The following is a 19,272-nucleotide window of genomic DNA, read 5'->3' as shown; positions in this document are numbered from 1 at the left end:
ACACACACACACACACACACACACACACGTAAGAAGAGAAAGAGGAGATTTAATACAGGTTTATAAACTGTTGAATGGACTGGATGAAGTGGATAATGAGCAAATGATGTTGAGAGAGGAAAACTTAAATAGAACTACAAGATCGCATAGTAAAAAGATAGCCAAGGGAATATGCTTGAAGGATGTGAAGAAATATAGTTTCCCACAAAGATGTGTGGAATGGTTTGAGTGAGGAGGTGGTGTCAGCAAGGAGTGTGCATAGTTTTAAAGGAAAGTTGGATGTGTGTAGATATGGAGACGGGGCCACACGAGTATGATACCCAGGCCCTGTAAAATTACAACTAGGTGAACTAGGTGAATACACACACTCAATAGAAAATGGAACAGTGCCAGTAGAATGGAAAAGAGCTGAGGTGGTTCCCATATATAAGAGCGGAAGGAAAGAAGAACCTTTAAATTACAGACCGGTATCACTAACTAGTGTAATATGCAAGATGTGTGAAAGAATAATAAAGAAACAATGGATCGAGTTCCTTGAAGACAACAAATTAATATCAAATAGCCAATTTGGTTTTAGAAAAGGACGGTCTTGTGTAACTAATTTATTGAGTTTCTATTCTAGAATAGTTGATAGAGTACAAGAGAGAGAGGATGGGTTGACTGCATCTATTTGATTTAAAAAGGCGTTTGACAAAGTGCCACACGCAAGATTACTGTGGAAGTTAGAGGAGAAGGGTGGCTTAAAAGGAAGCACATTGAGATGGATAGAAAATTATTTGAGGGGAGAGAAATAAGGACGGTAGTTAAAGATATGAAGTCCAAGTGGAGAGCAGTAGAAAGCGGAGTGCCACAGGGTCAGTATTGGCACCAGTACTTTTCCTCATTTATATTAACGACATGCCAGAAGGAGTGAACAGCTACATAAATTTGTTTATGGATGATACGAAACTGTGCAGAGTTATAAAGCAAAAGGAGGATTGTGAAATACTGCAAGAAGACCTAAATAAGATCTGGGAATGGAGTAAGAAGTGGGAAATGGAATTCAATGTGAACAAAAGCCATGTCATGGAAATGGGAAAGAGTGAAAGACGACCTGTGGGAATCTATAAGATGGGAGATGGAGTAGAACTGGAGAAAGTCAAAAGGAAAAGGACTTAGGAGTGACGATGGAAGAAAACAATCAACCAGTAAGCCATATTGATAGAATTTTTAGAGAAACATATAATTTGCTGAGGAATATTGGAGTAGCATTTCACTACATGGACAAAGAAATGATGAAGAAATTGATAAATACTATAATAAGACCCAGATTGGAATATGCAGGAGTAGTGTGGACCCCTCATAAAAAGAAACACATAAGAAAATTGGAGAGGCTACAAAAAATGGCTACAAGAATGGTCCCAGAACTTGAAGGGATGACATATGAGGAGAGACTAAAGGCTATGGATCTACCAACCTTGGAACAAAGAAGGAGAGAGGAGACCTGATACAAGTCTATAAATTGATCAACAGAATGGACCAAGTGGATAATGAGAAACTGATCCTGAGAGAAGAATATGACATCCAAGCACAAGATCGCATAGTAAAAAGCTGAGAAAGGGAAGATGTCTGAGAGATATTAAAAAATATAGTTTACCGCAGAGATGTATTGAGACGTGGAACAGTTTAGATGAAGAAGTAGTGTCTGCAACGAGTGTGCACACTTTTAAAGTAAGATTGGATAAGTGTAGATATGGAGACGGGGCCACACGAGCATAAAGCCCAGGCCCTGTAAAACTACAACTAGGTAAATACACACACACACACACACACACACACACACACACACACACACACACACACACACACACACACACACACACACACACACACACACACACACACAGAGTCATTAAACAAAAAGAGGATTGTGAAATACTACAGGAAGACTTAAACAAGATCTGGAAATGGAGCAAAAAATGGGAGATGGAATTCAGTGTGGACAAAAGCCATGTCATGGAAATGGGAAAAAGTGAAAGACGACCAGTGGGAATCTATAAGATGGGAGATGGAGTAGAACTAGAAAAGTAAAAAGGAAAAGGACTTGGGAGTGACAATGGAAGAAAATAATCAACCGGTAAGCCATATTGATAGAATTTTCAGAGAGACGTATAATTTGCTAAGGAATATTGGAGTAGCATTTCACTATATGGACAAGGAAATGATGAAGAAATTGATAAGTACTAAAATAAGACCTAGATTGGAATATGCAGGAGTTGTGTGGACTCCTCATAAAAAAGAAACACATAAGAAAATTAGAGAGACTACAAAAATGGCTACAAGAATGGTTCCAGAATTTAAAGGGATGGCATATGAGGAGAGACTAAAGGCAATGGATCTACCAACCTTGGAGCAGAGAAGAGAGAGAGGATCTGATACAAGTTTATAAATTGATTAACGGAATGGATGAAGTGGATAATGAGAAACTGATCCTGAGAGAAGAATATGACTTTAGAAGCACAAAATCGCATAGTAAGAAACTAAGGAAGGACGATGTCTGAGAGATGTTAAAAATTTAGTTTCCATAAAGATGTGTTGAGACTTGGAACAGTTTGAGTGAGGAAGTGGTATCAGCAAAGAGTGTACATAGTTTTAAAGAAAAATTGGATAAGTGTAGATATGGAGACGGGACCACATGAACATAAAGCCCAGGCCCTGTAAAACTACAACTAGGTAAATACAACTAGGTAAATACACAGTACTATAATAAGACACAGATTGGAATATGCAGGAGTAGTGTGGACCTCTCATAAAAAGAAACACATAAGGAAATTGGAGGGGCTACAAAAATGGTTCCAGAATTTGAAGGGATGACATATGAGGAGAGACTAAAGGCTATGGATCTACCAACCCTGGAACAAAGAAGGGAGAGAGGAGACCTGATACAAGTTTATAAATTGATCAATGGAATGGACCAAGTGGATAATGAGAAGCTGATCCTGAGAGAATATGACATCCGAAGCACAAGATCGCATAGTAAAAAGCTGAGAAAAGGAAGATGTCTGAGAGATATTAAAAAATATATTTTCCCCGCAGAGATGTATTAAGACGTGGAACAGTTTAAATGAAGAAGTAGTGTCTGCAACGAGTGTGCATACTTTTAAAGTAAGATTGGATAATTGTAGATATGGAGATGGGGTCACACGAGCATAAAGCCCAGGCCCTGTAAAACTACAACTAGGTAAATACACACACACACACACATACAAACAAAGATAGTATAATTTTGGATTGTGGGAAAATGCTAGAAAATCATCTAGTGTATACTATTCTTTCTTCATTTAGGCGATGTGAGAAATATTTCTTTTCCATTGCACAACAAGTACCTGCTTGGCTTATAACCTATCAGCAGGCTTTCATGTGGTACAAAACACCTACTGTATTTTATGGCTTACAAGATGCACTTTTTTTCCTAAAAAATACCCTGAAAAATACTAGTGCGTCTTCCAAGACGAATGTTGTATTGTAGGGCAACACCCAACCTCAAGTGAGCTTGGACACTTGACCGATAGCGACCTGGATTTGTATATCGAGTCATTACATTATGATGTTAGCTTAAGTACTATTTAATTAAGCCTTTTATATTATGTAAACTCAGTACTTAGGTGTTACAAGTATTTCAAATACCATAATCCTTCCTGCAGCCTCTGGCGTTTTGCCTCTGCCATAATACCTGAGGAGGTATTATGCTGATTTTCCCTGGAATGATTATTGCTTCCGTGTCAGAGACCCATCTCTTTGTGCTGAACGCATAACAGAGGTGTTAGTATCTGGCATGGAGGCGTACATTTCTCATTCTTTTTCTCAACCTAAACCTTCTAAACCTTGGTTTAACTCAGCCTGTTCTCGTGCTATACATGATAGAGAGGTTGCCCACAAAAGGTACCTGAGCCTTCCATCTCCTGAATCTCATGCACTTTATATCTCTGCCGGAATCATGCCAAGTCTGTTCTTCAACTTGCCAAACACTCTTTCATAAATAGGAAATGTCAAAATCTTTCAAACTCAAACTCTCCTCGTGACTTCTGGCATCTAGCCAAAAACATCTCAAATAACTTCACTTCTTCATCTTTCCTCCTTTATTTCATCCTGATGGCACCACTGCCATCTCTTCTGTCTCTAAAGCTGAACTCTTTTCTCAAACCTTTGCTCACAACTCCACCTTGGACGATTCTGGGCTTGTCCTCCCTCTCCTCCTCCCTCTGACTATTTCATGTCTACAATCAAAATTCTTCGTAATGATGTTTTCCATGCCCTTGCTGGCCTAAACCCTCGGAAGGCTTATGGACCTGATGGGGTCCCTCCTATTGTTCTCAAAACTGTGCTTCTGTGCTTGCACCTTGCCTGGCCAAACTCTTCCAACTTTGTCTATCGACTTCTACCTTTCCTTCCTGCTGGAAGTTCGCCTACATTCAGCCTGTTCCTAAAAAGGGTGACCGTTCTAACCCCTCAAACTACCGTCCTATAGCTTTAATCTCTTGCTTGTCTAAAGTGTCAAGTGTCTATACAGGTGTGGCAGGGTAAATCAAATGCAGAGAGTCAATTTCTTGGCGTTTACTCATTGGAGCCACGGATACAAGTTCTTCCTCTTAAGCGCCATTCCTTCGCTCTCCCAGGACCCTCATCAAAACAAACCCCCGAAAACAACTGACGATAGAGAAGCGCGAGGCGCGCATTATGAATGTTAACAGACTCCCTTCTCTTTAAACAAAAAAAAATCAAAGCACTTTCACAAAAGAAATGAGGCAAATACTAACTGAAAAACAAAACAATGCAATTGAGCAATCTCTTACTATTATCTTAACATACATATATGTAATCACATTACATACACAAAGATCCATTTTCAAAAACTCTAGCTATTTTCAATGGATTGACTCCCCTTTTTAGTGAGCACATCTGCTAGCTGTGCTTTTGATTCTAACCAGAAAATCTTTACTTCCTCATTTTGTATCATTTCTTTGAGAATAGCTAGATCAATTCTTAATCTCTTTTCTGACACACTCTTTACTGAGTACACATTATCAAAAAAGTGAATGATTGTCAACATAGAGCTCCACTGTCATTTTGCTTTCCCTGTTGTACAATATCTGAGACAACATGTGTCCTAGATAAAAGGCCATATCTACTGCCTCCACAGCTGCTAGTGTTTCTGAGGCCAGGGTACTCTTAACAACTCTTCTTATTTTCTTGGCCTCCCAGTATAAAGGACAACTATTTCCATTCTCTCCAACAAGAAAAATCACAAAACCTCCAGCACTACTGAATCCATCAGGAAGATTAGCATGTGAAGCATCACTGTACACAGCCAACTTGCACTTGGTAACATCACCTAAACATGGGAAGTACATTGAGCTCTTAAAAGTACAGGCTTTTCTTAGACACTTGTTTGCCTCAAGCAAATCTTCTACTTTGGGTGTGTTTACTTTACAACTAAGTTCCAATACATCATATGACAAATCAGGTCTTGAGTTGGTACATAACCACCCTAGTTGGCCTACTAGACTCCGAAAATTCTCCTTTTCTTCTTCATTACACTCCACATTCTTATTAAGTCCTCTCATGGCACTCACATTAACACAGTCTAAAGTCTTGCAGTACTCATTTTGGTGAAGTGTTACACCAAGTTCATTTTGTACAACATTCATTCCTATGTATCTGAAAACAGTGTCATTTTGTTCCCTAACTTGAAAATGCCTCCTGATCTGAGCAATGACAATATTTTCAAATCTCTCAGTTCCTCCCCACAAAAAATCATCTACATGCATCAAAACATTCCACACAGTTTTCCTTCACAATGCCAATAGAATGCTGCAGGGTCAGTTTTCACCTGAATACACCCCGTCTTTAACAAGAAACTCTTCACTGTTAGATACCAATTCCTAGCAGCATCATTAAGGCCATAGACACATTTTTCAATTTCCATAGCAAACTGTCATCACAACCAGCCTCATCAGGGGGAACAAGATACACTTCTCGCTCAAGGTGTTCACTTTGTAGGAATGCAGCTTTAATGTCAATGGAATTCACTGCCCATCCTTTGGATGACAATATAGCCATGAATGATCTCAACACTTCCTTACTCACTGTTGGTGAATCTGACTGAACCTTTTCTTTTCTTCAAAACCTCTGGCAACCAGCCGTGCTTTCATTTTCTTTTTTCCTTCATTGGTTTCTTTTTCTGTCACCACCCATCGAGTAGATAATGCCTTTTGACCTTTGTTTGGCACCTCCTCAAACACACCAAATCTCTTCCAGCTCTTCAGTTCATCATCTTTTGCTTTATCAAGTTCAGTCTGTTTTACATTTTCACAAGCCATCACTATTTCATTGGGTTCTTGCACTTCATCTCTTTCCACAACTGGTGTCCATTCTTCAACATCACTATTCCAATCAATGGCTGATACATGTCCATTTTCATACTCAATATTCCTCCAGCTACTATATTTTCCAGTAGCTTTTCCAGCACGACTGTGTACAGTAACTGTCTGCCACTCATCTGAGTTCTTAGGTAGGAATTTCACTCTCTGTCCAATCTTAGGAACACTTTTCAAGCTTACACTGTCCTTGGGTGTGTTCACAACTGAAGACTGGTCCACTTTTTCCTCTTCCACTGTTTCACTACCACTTACATCTTTTCCATATTTTCCACTGGATTTACTACTGCCTCAATCTCTTTCTTGTCACTTCTGATTTTGTCTTCATTTTCCTTTTTATGCCTTAACATACCCAGTAGTGCACTCCTCCCTTCTGCAGTGTCTCTTTCAAACCGGTATGGCATCTCTTGAACGTGTGTTTCATGTGCTCTCACAATATTGGATCCATACTTCAAGATTACTGTCTTACCATCTTGACCAATAACTGTGGCTGGGCCTTTCCATTCCTTTTGTTCATCTCTCTTAAAGTAGACATGGGCTCCACTTTTATGGACTTTACCACTGGATCTCACTTTGTGCCTTAGTGCTCGTCGTATCTTCTCTGAAGTCTCAGCAGCAATGAAAGCTTTCCTGGCAGAGTGACTGGCATTGAGATGTTTAGCTACCACTTCACTTGTTGTTGTACCTTCAAGTGCCGGAAGCTCGTCACTCAAAGTACACGGTAGATTAGGGTTACGCCCGTACACGAGTTGATATGGGCTGAAACCAGCTACCATCTGAAGACAGTTTTTTGCATTAACTGCCCATGCTAAGGCCACCTTTAAAGACAAGTCTGGTTGCTCTGCTATTATTTTGTTGACCATTTCATCTATGACTGCATGATTTCGCTCACACAGGCCATTGCTGAAGGGAGAATGTGCTGCTGTATGCATTATGCAAATGTTCATGTTCTCACACATATCTAGGAATGTACTATTGGCGAACTCTCCACCGTTGTCGCACAAAAATTTCCTAGGGGCTCCTAAACCAGATCCCAACCATGTCTCAATAAGCTTCTCTACAATCTCCTTTGGCTCTTTACTTCTTGTTACACACGATTTTGAGAACCTTGTTGCCATGTCCACCATATGTAGGAAATATATATCTCCTTTCTTGTATTCCTTCAGGTCTATAGCCACAACTTCATTGAATTCCTTTGCCATGTTTACACTAACAACTGGCCTGGATGGTGTTTTCTTATACTTCATGCATATCTCACAAGCATCTGACACTTCTTCAGCATATACATTGCAAATTTCATCTTCAACACCTGCATCCTTCAATAACTGAATCAGTCTCTTACTTGTGGGATGACCAAACTGCTGATGTAGTTTTTCAATCTTCTTTCTCTTTTCCTTTTCATCATTACCCAAAGTTAGCATTATTTCCTGTGTTATCTTCCAGGTTTCTTTCTTGTCCCTTATTGGAAGATAGTAATGTCCTGAGGGTGTGCAACTCAAATCTACAGTTTTTCCATGAATGATGGCAGTATCATTTTCTAGGTCTATTTTCATCTGTGCTCTTTTCATTGCCTTCTTACTAAACAAAAGTGGTATAGAGCAATCCACTACATCAGACGTTACACTTGCTCTGTTACCTATGATGTTCACAGGAAATTTTACCTTTTTCATTGATTTGTACTCAACTCCATCTCCAAACCTGAATACTGTTCCACTTTCTTGCTCTTCTATCTTCGATTTTTCTTCCTCTGACAAAGTCTGTGTGTATGATTCCAACCAGTCAATGCCACACACTGTAGTATTGCAGGCAGTGTCTAGAATGGCATAACTAACAGACTCTGCCATTAACACTGGCATCACTGTAGAATTCTCAACAACAGCATATGACTCTGCCTCTTTGTACTCATCTTCAGTATAATTGGTTACATACACACTTCTTGTACATGCTGGGGACAAATGATACTCTGAGCCACATATGAAACACTTTCTAACATTACCAAACCTGTCAGCACTGTTTTTCTGTCCACTTCTCTCACTTCTATAACCCATACTTCCTCTAGCTCTAATTCCTCCACGTCCTCTTCTCCTTGTGACCACATTGACATCCTCTGTGTTGAACACCGGTTCAGATTTCACTACAACTGCAGGAGGCTCACTGACACTGTTCCCAGACCCGGCACCTAAGGACAGCACTTCTTGACTACCAAAGAATTTCTTGAGGGCTTTCTGCATAGAATCAAACATTTCATCTGGCTCACTGAAAGACACTGCTGTCAACACTATCTGTTTGTCTTTAACTTCTAGTCCGGCACAGTCCAACAGCTTGAATGCCAAAATACACTTTGGTATACTCACTTTGTACTTCTCCAAAGCCGAATTCCTCTTCACAAACTCCAAGATATACTGCTCCATAGTACCTTCCTTTCCTTTCTTGTAGCTGTCGAACCTCGTCCACGCCTCATACGCAGCTGACATCTCATCCTTTTTTGTACCATTTGTCCAGATGTCTCAACAAAACCTCCACTCCATCATCCTTCGCCAAATCATCAATGTTAACTTCCTCAAAAATCTTGCCTCTCACCTCACTTCCTTCTGGGAATGCCAAGGCGACGGTCACAGCTTGTTTCTTCTTCTCAACATTAGTGACAAGCTGCCATCCCCTTAATTCCTGCTTCCACCGGTCATAGGTCTTGTCCCCCTCCAAATCTTGGGACCAATGCTCGCCCGCCGTTGTCGCCCATGTTTACCTCGTCTTCTTTCTTCCTTGTTTTCGAGTGTCGCCTTCACCCTGCCACGCAACTACGCTCTGCTACCATTTGTCAAGTGTCTATACAGGTGTGGCAGGGTAAATCAAATGCAGAGAGTCAATTTCTTGGCGTTTACTCATTGGAGCCACGGATACAAGTTCTTCCTCTTAAGCGCCATTCCTTCGCTCTCCCAGGACCCTCATCAAAACAAACCCCCGAAAACAACTGACGATAGAGAAGCGCGAGGCGCGCATTATGAATGTTAACAGAAAGAAATTATTGTGAACTCATAAAGAATGAAGTATAAATGATTTAGAGTCTAGGAGTAACATTTTGCAATTAAAAAAAGAGCCTTTAAGGAGTCAGTGTCTACATTCCTTGGCGTATGATATCTTTTCAGGTGACCTTTGGAGTTGGTGTATATGCAGGAATCTACATCACACAGAACTATGAAGTACCCAGAGTGGATGAGCCTTCCAAGCTCTGGGAGAAGGTTAAAGACTGGGCTGAGTCTCATAAGAAAAAAGACTAACATCAACTCATATCTAAGGTAGGTAAATGTTTCCTAATGTGTTACTGTAATGTAATGGTCTACTTTTAGAAGCAAAATATCATTTTATCAATATTTTAATTAAGTTAAATGATTTGTACAACAGTATTTATAAGCAAATTATTGTTAATAGTAGTTTTTTTATTGATTTTAAAATTACTGCTCCTGGATTATCTTTCTTGATCAAGGACTCATTTGTTACATGTATAGTTACATTATTCTATGTGTATATTATGGTGTAGCAACCAAACAGATAATACATAAGGTTCAAAGGAAAGAAAAAATTATTCTTTGCTCATTATTGTAATTATCTCAAGATGTGTAGTAAGTTATAATAGAACCGGACTAACTTGGTACATACTTAGGTGTTGGCTACATTTGTCTTACACTATTATCGTGTTTGCACTCAACATGCACATGACGCTCTCCCTCATTTGTACTTTCATCCTGTAATTTAACTAAAATCACTTCTGACTGCATGACTTACTGAATAATTTTCAATTTGGAGATGAAAGAAGGACACTGTATATCTTCTAGTATCCTTGGCAACCCGTTTAGACCATGCTACCCCAGTGTCCTTGTCATGTGAATCTGCTAGCTATGGTCAGGTCATGTATCTCCGGGGTTGAGGAGGCAACAGGGCAGAGAGGTAAAACCAATGCCCAAAGTACCAAGTTAAGTTGGTTCCACTATAGAAATTTCTTGTCAACATTAGTTTTCTTTTTCATTGCAGGACATGCATAGGAATCCATGATCATAAATTCTGTGTGGAAAGCAGTAAAACTATTGTAGGATTATCAGAACATTTATTTTTAAAAGATGTAAATGCCATGGAATGAGTAACTTACTTTTTCCTCTTTATGTTATGTTTTTGTTTGCCTTGTCTTTTATTAAATATGAAAAGATAAATATGTTTTTTTGAGTTTGAATGCTGCCTTTAGTAAGCAGAAATTAACTAAAGTAGTTGGAATTGACAATGTATAAAACTTTGTGAGCTGTATAAGTGAAAGACTGTGATAAGGAATATTGATGTTTTAGAATTCACTAATAAATCTATAATGTATTGTAAAGCTTCACTTTCCTCATGATGAAATTGCAAAACCTAGTGTATAATGTCATGGGAAACCACAGATGTCTCTTTCTTGTGATGTTTAAAAATTTCTAGACCCCTTTTCATTGAACTTACAATAACATTCAACAGATCCTTTCATTTTAGTCATTTATGCATTTAGGCAACTATAGGTCATGTAACTACTTGGATAATATGAATGCTTTCTTTCAGAGTAACTGACCTGATCAAAGCAAATATGACCAAGTAGAATTACTAGGGTTACAAGAGTTCTTCCCCAATAAGCCATGATCAAGATGTGTATTTGTGAGCCTCACAGCCTCAAGTTGAACACTCTACCAGTTTCCAACTCTGTTCTCTACTTTGAATTAAGAAACTTAACTGGACCATATACAACATAACTGTCATTGGTTGGGTTCCATGAAGGTAGGTGTATTTGTTATCTCTGATTTTTCTCCCCTTCCCAGATGCTGGCACTGTGTTGTTATGAAAAATTTGTTACTATTTGTATCTTTTCACTGGAATATTTAGCTTTCTTTGAAAGATGAGAAACAAGATGTTTTTAGGAAGTTTGACCTTACTTTTCCAGCAACTTGTACATCTTAGTTTTTATGGGTAGTTTTTATTGGACCTTTTATGGCTTGGTACCTGTGGTACCATAGATGTACGCTCTCATCCAGGTCAGCTGTACATATGTTGTTGGGCTCATTAATCCAACTCTAAAAAGTACTTTAGATGAATCATTACATATATTTCCATATGTATAACAATGTATAATGAATTTATCTTGTCAAATTGTCTTTCTTAATTTTTAAAATACTATACAGTACAGGATAGTTTTAATCCTGAGCATTTGGTGGTTAAATAATGTGTATTTGCTATCCCTCTAACTTTGAGTGCATGACAAATACAGAGAGATCTGAATTCTGGCAGTTTAAGTCGTTAATAGAAGCTTGTTACCAGAGAAGTGTATGTGATGTCAACAGAATGGGGAGTTTTCAGAACTTGTCACCAGGTGGCAGCACCAAACATGTGTCATTCTCACACATAAAAGATATATCAAATATACAATGAACTTGTATAATATGTTTTCAACACAATTCTTTTTAAGTAATAACAGGTAAACTCAAACTTTATTAATGAACAAAATTTTGAGTAAATTTTCTACAGAATGGGGTATTTGTGAAATTATCGGCCACCAGATGCCACTGGACTGTTAAGAGATAGCTGAGCCAACCAAAATATTTACTATTGCATTTTTTCTTTTCTTAACTATGAAGCTATATGGCATCGTATCATTATGTACAAGTAAAATAATATAATAGCCTCTTAGTAGCACATTGGAAAGCATTGCTATGATATATCTCTATATACCAGAGCTAGAATGTTTAACATTTGGCAGTTATATTTACATTGTTCTTACTATTATAAATAAGATTAAACTAATATTGTGTTGTCCACCTGTTTATTATAATCAGTGTATTAGCCTCTATTTTGATGAATATCAATGAGGCAAATCATGTCACTTAAGATTTAGAAGGAGACTGTCCTTAATTCAAGACCTGCCACTGCCAGCAGGGAGGGCAGGGTAAAATGGTGATGTACAGGGCAGCAAGCTGGGAGTGCAGGATCACACAGGATGTGTGGAAGCGGGAACACTGAAGTATGAAGTATGATGGTCTGTGCAGAGTGCAAGCAGACAGTGATGTCACTGATGTGATGAGGTTCTCCTTGGATGAAATCCAAACAAATATTAATCACATATGATCTCTGGTGATGGTCGGTTACTGTGCTCAGATATCCACTGTTGGACTATTCATATTCAATACAGTGGAGACTCAATACTCGAATGTCTAAATACTCAAACTTTTCAAAACTCAAATGCAAAAGTTCTATTTAATACAAAAAAATAATACCTGATAGTTGAATGTCCACACACGTTGTAAACAAAGGCTCCTTGGCGTCCCCCTTCTCCCTCCACCAGTTGTGACTTGTGCTGCCGGGATCATCAGAATAACATTCTCATGCATTCTATCTGTAGTTTTTCATTTACAAACTTACATTAACACCAAAGGCTTATTAGTGGTGAAAATATCTGGTAATCAAATGGCCGCACATTTAATCATATACAAAGCTCTGTCATCTTCCTTCTTGGAGCTGCCACTGTACTGTTTTGATACTGTATTACTGGTATTACTGTAATACTGATATACCGGATGCCAGTGCGCATCCCTAGTCCTGCCACAATCTTGAGATAAACAACATTCTTCTGCGTTTTGTCAGTAGTTTTTCATTTAGAAACTTACGATGGCACCAAAGAGGCTTATTAGTGATGAAAATAAGGAATCTGGTGAGAGTGCAAGTGTTAGCAAGCCACAGAACTCCATTAGTGTATTTACAGGAATCACACCAGGAGAAAAGTTACAAAAGACGTTTTCATGGATGGTGATTATCCTCTGGCGACCTCCCTCCTCCTCCTCTCTCTTTTCCCCTCCTCTTCTAAGTTATCCATCACCAGCCTTCACTTACAGTATGTACAAATAAAAATTGTAAAAAAAAAAATACATTGTAATTTTTATAAACTTGAGGTTTTGCTAAAATTGCAATTAATTACCTGATTTATTGGTATTAATGTCGAACATTTTAATATTCAAACAGCCATTTGGAACAAATTAAGTTTGAGTATTGAGTCTCTACTGTATTATTAGCATTAAATTTCTGCCAAAGGAGAAGTTGACACTTAAAACATATATATATTTTCTATACTCTGATGTGAATCAAATATTTTGAGAGGCTTGAGAGTGCTGATCTTGCATTTGATTTCTTTATAAATGCTAAAAGGGATAGGATGAGAGTTCCAGTTTCATCAACTTTGCCTTAATTTCTCAGGGAAATACATTAAGGAGAGAAATGTTTTCTCTTATGCTATATTTTTCTAGCAAAGCTCTTCCATTATCCAACTCATGCATTAAATTACTTTGACACATAAATGATTTTATAAGCGTAGGTAAATCACAGTAAGGATTACCGCATGGGCTCATAAGATACACCGACTTTTGGCAGACATTGAAATTAAGAAAAAAGAAAAAAAGATAAATGAACAGATTTAAGCTCTGAATATGAAGTGAAGGATTTCACCTGATATTTGAAGACTCACATGCATTTAGATCATTATTAGATCCCAATATTTTGCTAGTGGGGTACACACCAATCCTGCTGTGACTTGTGAGTTGTAAACATATACCTGGCATATGGCATTAGCAGTGACTGTGTGAGTCAGAGACTACAGAGCTGTCAAAATCAAGACTAACCATGTTTGTTTTGGTTCATACAAAGGCCTGGCTCGGGAACAACCCCGAGTCACCTGTAACATCAAGATCATACAATGTGTGGTGCATGGTCACATGGGAAATACTTCCTGACTGGTGTCATTCTATGTGAATTACCAGTAAGTATGACCTTTTATATATTGGTACCTTAAAGGAAAGAGTTGTTTGGTGGTGTAGTACCTATCATCACTTTGTTTACATCTGCAAAGATGTCTAGGGTTTGATTTTTGAACCTGTTTTGCCACCAACCAGTGTCTCAATACTGAACCTTGGCCTCATAGGATGCAGGATAATTTCCTGAGACTTTTTAGAAAAAGGTGCATCTTATGAACCATCAAATATGGTAACTCATTTTTGGCTTGGTTATCTCTTTAGCTTGTAGAACCATCTAGTGGTTAAGCTTCGTAAGTAGCCCATTGACTTTTAAATTTATTTTGTCATCTCCATGTTTCCAAACAAGTACAGCACTGATCAGAAGTGTATGAATCCAGACAATAGTAAACACTTGAAAGTCCATATTACTTAGATCAACTTCCTTGTAAATGGAATAACAACTTTATTTAGAAGTTGGCAGCTCAAGTGTCCTGGTGAGAGTGTGTAATACTGTATGTCTAACCAAAACAGACATCTCACTGGCACACCTTAGTTGAACTAAACAAATATATATATATATATATATATATATATATATATATATATATATATATATATATATATATATATATATATATATATATATATATATATATATATATACACACACACACACACACACACACACACACACACACACACACACACACACACACACACACACACACGGCCCGGTAGCTCAGTGGTTAGAGCGCTGGCTTCACAAGCCAGAGGACTGGGGTTCAATTCCCCGGCCCGGTGGAGATATTTGGGTGTGTCTCCCTTTCACGTGTAGCCCCTGTTCACCTAGCAGTGAGTAGGTACGGGATGTAAATCGAGGAGTTGTGACCTTGTTGTCCCGGTGTGTGGTGTGTGCCTGGTCTCAGGCCTATCCGAAGATCGGAAATAATGAGCTCTGAGCTCGTTCCGTAGGGTAACGTCTGGCTGTCTCGTCAGAGACTGCAGCAGATCAAACAGTGAATTACACACACACACACACACACACACACACACACACACCATATGGGCTTTTTATGGGAATTTCCGGGCTAAAAGAGACATCCTATCTGAAAGCTCACCCGTTAAGCAACCGTTACTTTGAATAAGGAAGCCTATCCTACACTTTGACTGTGGCTAGGATCCGAACCCATGCGCTTGAAGATGCCTCAGCCCCCAAAGCACATGTTGTTCCATGAACAATGGATTATGGTAGCTTGACACCACAACAGCTGTATTCCTGTCTCATTTTACTAAATTAGTCATGAGAGACTGAAAAGTGTTTGTGTTGGTGTTTGATTACTTTGCCATGTTGGTCACTTCATAAAAGAGATGCTAAAATCCTTATGAAGTATATCCATATATCACAATATTACTGAGTATATTATGTCATACTGCTGTGTAGTACATAGTCTGAATTATAAATGATAGCACTGTTACTAGGTAATCACAAAAAAAATCTTTACCATCTTCTCAAAATTATCTATATAGGATATTTAAAAGTCAATGCAGAATTTCAAAAGTAACTTAATAATCAATGTTCTATTGCATTGGTATGCATGTGGGATTTATAATTTTAAAAATTTTAGCTCATGTCACTAGGGGACATGTAGTAGGAATGACATCTGATGTGTTAGTTATGAAAACTCCCCATTGATAATTGAATAAAGAAACTATGTATAGTGTCAATGGTTGGTTTAGAGTAAATGTTTTGGTCTAAAATGGAAGGATAGTGTTGGAGTGAATGGTCATTGGTAAGAAGACTGGAATGTACAAGAATTAAATGAAGAAAAATAATTGGAGACTACTGATTAGTGGTCATTGCTATGTAGGAGATATTGTAAACTCTCCATTTACGACTGTCTCTATAATGGAGATAGAAAGAACAGATAGATAGATTGAAAAGTCTGCAGACAGATACTTCAAGAACAAGTCTACAATTCTAGATTAAGAAAGGAACAACTATAATTTTACTTCTTGAGATATCATGAGCCTTTCTTTTATAAGTTTAATTCACTCATAACAGAAAAATATTAAAATGGGAGATGACCAATATATGGATGAAGATGATTAGAAAGTAAAGTGTAGAAGAAAAGTCTGCATTAAAACAGTAACCATGGAAGTAATAGACCAGTAATATGTAGCAGATTTTGATGAAACAGTGCAATTGACTCAGTGAAATGAATTTGTTAATTTTAAAGTAACATTTAAATTGTCTTTGTCTACACTGTTTAGAAGTGTTAGAGGATCCTTCCAAGCATGAGAGACAACACATGTAGAGCCAGCATCTAGGATTTTGAGAAATTCCAGAGAATACAGAATACTCAACCTCATGGCAACTGATATAGGAAGTTGCAATATTATTTTGTTTGAGTCTATGGCTGTTGACCAATCACAAAGGAGATTTTCATACTGACCAATCTTAATGATTTTCTGGAACAGTTTTTTCCAAAGTGTATGCTGTTACAAATTCTTCCCATTCCTAATGTGTATCTCAGTAACTCTGTCACTCATAATTCCCTAAGACCATATAGTGATCAAACCTAATTTCATCTCCCTGGGCATGAAACAACTTTGTCCTATCTGTTATCATTGCCTCCAGTGAATACCACATGCCTCCTTCTAGCATGAAACAATTATTATTTCATTTTTCTTACAGGATATCATAGTAGTATCTTGCACATTAATCCTTTTTATCCTAATTTATCTTGGTGGATATTCCCCTTCTACTCCTCCACTCTGCATGTTCCTCATCTTTGTTGTTTTCCTTAGTTCTTTTTTTTTTTTTTTTTTTTACTATCTCTTTCACTTCCATTGGATTATACATCAGTGTGTAAAACATCTGGTCCCATCACCATCTCTGCCTTGGTAGCTCACCATAGAGGACTGCATTTCAAAGACATCCCACCAATATCTATTTATTATAACACCTTTCTAATTTTGCTCTTATCTTAGTATTTCTATCATATTCCATTGTCTCTGTATTTGCTTTCTTTTTATCATTTTAGTCTCTCAAAAGTCTAAGGACATTCTTAATAAATTGTGTGATCTTTCTGCTAGCAATGACATACTAGTCATTAAGTCCATAAATCTGCTGTATCATATTTTATCTTTACTCTGAGACCCAATGTGTTATCTTCCAACATTTCTTAGTGCTGTGTGGTTTTGGTTATCTGAAGTAATTTTTATTATTGTTATTATTATTATTAATAATATTATTATTATTATTAGTAGTAGTAGTGTGTTATAATGTATTTTACTGTTCACACACAAAGAAGAACTTAGTGAAAAAAGAGATGAATTGTGGTACAATTTTTTTTCTTTTTCATACAAGTTTAAAGCCAGCTTTATTTGAAAATTTGGCAGTTTTGGTAAGGTAAAATAATTTTTTGTGTCCAAAGATGGAGAAAGACAGTGCTGTTTCCACTGAAGTGAAAAGTTGATAATTTCAGTGTTAGTATACTGATTTTTAAGAGATTACTGTCATGTTTCTCTTCACTGCATGGATATTTTTACTGATTGATAATCCAGCAGTGATATATCTGAAAAATCCTTGATTAGAAAACAAATGTTTAAAAGTTTTCTAAAATTTGCTATAAGTTTCTGTGCTAGTGGAAAGAAATTTCTGATGTAAATTAATTTGAAAATTTATCAGGTTTATTTGATGTGGAGAATAGCAGATAATTTGTGTTCATAGAGTACAAGAAAACAATGCAAGATGCCCTTGTGGCCATTTATAATACTAGTGAATATCCCAACAATGATTGGTGAACATGATATTTACGGCTATGATTATATATATATATATATATATATATATATATATATATATATATATATATATATATATATATATATATATATATATATATGACTTGCTTTGTGGGAGAACAATCCAAGTGCCATCCCCAGTGAAAATGTGTATTCCCGCGCAAACAGGAGCTCAAGGTGTCCTTTTCCAGTAGTTGGTGCTTAGTTTATTCTCTCTCTCCATGACAATACGGTCTAAACTTCAATTCAATGTGTATCTAGTGGAAGAAACGCCTTGAACTCCCTTTTGCGCGGGAATACAAGTAACTCTTGATTTACGCGTGTTTAATTTACGCGTTTTTGTTAATATGCGACCGAAAAAATATTATAATTCAATTTGCGCGATCGTTTGCTTATACGCGATTTGATTTGGCCCAACCGCACTTTCAAACTGAGCGCCAAACACAATTTCAAACTGTGTGCCAGAGAGTGGACAGCGACGGTGAGTGCTTGTGAGGGGTGAAGACATTGGCATCCTACGTTTATTTTTTTTACTAGTGTTTACTTTTATACTGTGGGGTTATTTTTGATAAGTGGATTTTTGATAAAGTGGAAAAGCTCAGAGGAAGATGATGACTGACTGTGGTGTGAGTGGTGAAGGCAGTGATGCAGTGAGTGTTGTGTTTACGTATTCTTTTTGTTGTTTTCTCTTATTATTTTTTGCTTTCTCTTATTATTTCTTGTTTTTCCTTTTACTTTAAATACACTTCTAGTATTTAGAATGGTAAATAATAAAAACATGTTAATTTAGCCAAATAAATAGAGTATTTTGTACGAATTTTTTTTGGACCACATCCCTCATCCCCCCAATTATCTTTTGTTTCTTATGAGAATTACAAGTTTGTTTTACGCAAATTTTGATATACACGATGCCTTTTGGAATGCATCTATCACGTAAATCGAGAGTTACCTGTACACGTTTTCACTGGGGATGGCACTTGGATTGTTCTCCCGTGGAGCTATGAATAAAATGCGTGTGTGTGAGTGAGTAAACGAAAAAAAAAGGAGAAAGCACAGATTATTTGAGTTGTATTGTGTGTGTGGGAGAGAGAGAGAGAGAGAGAGAGAGAGAGAGAGAGAGAGGTGGTTATGAGACTGGATGAATGGAGATAAGTGTGTGTGTGTATACTAAGAGCGTGATTCATCATCACGCAGCGGCGGGAACCATGCAAGTTAACCACAGTGTTGCTTGTAACCCAATCTGCTCGTAAAACGAGATGCTT

At 37.5% G+C, this 19,272-nt stretch overlaps 1 long non-coding RNA gene across 1 annotated transcript in view; it reads left to right on the top strand.

The window, feature by feature from the left end:
- The window catches only part of LOC123503354, a 45,755-nt gene extending 34,979 nt beyond the window's left edge, over nucleotides 1–10,776 (top strand). The window contains exons 2-3 of the long non-coding RNA XR_006674421.1: nucleotides 9,563–9,712; nucleotides 10,446–10,776. This is a non-coding gene — a long non-coding RNA (uncharacterized LOC123503354). The remainder of the gene's footprint in view (nucleotides 1–9,562; nucleotides 9,713–10,445) is intronic.
- The last annotated feature ends 8,496 nt before the right edge of the window (nucleotides 10,777–19,272 follow it).

This window comes from Portunus trituberculatus, chromosome 14 (assembly GCF_017591435.1).
Source record: "Portunus trituberculatus isolate SZX2019 chromosome 14, ASM1759143v1, whole genome shotgun sequence".
Classification (NCBI taxonomy): Eukaryota; Metazoa; Arthropoda; class Malacostraca; order Decapoda; family Portunidae; genus Portunus; species Portunus trituberculatus.
The sequence above is the reverse complement of the archived record's forward strand: the minus strand, read 5'-3'. Positions and strand labels throughout refer to the sequence as shown.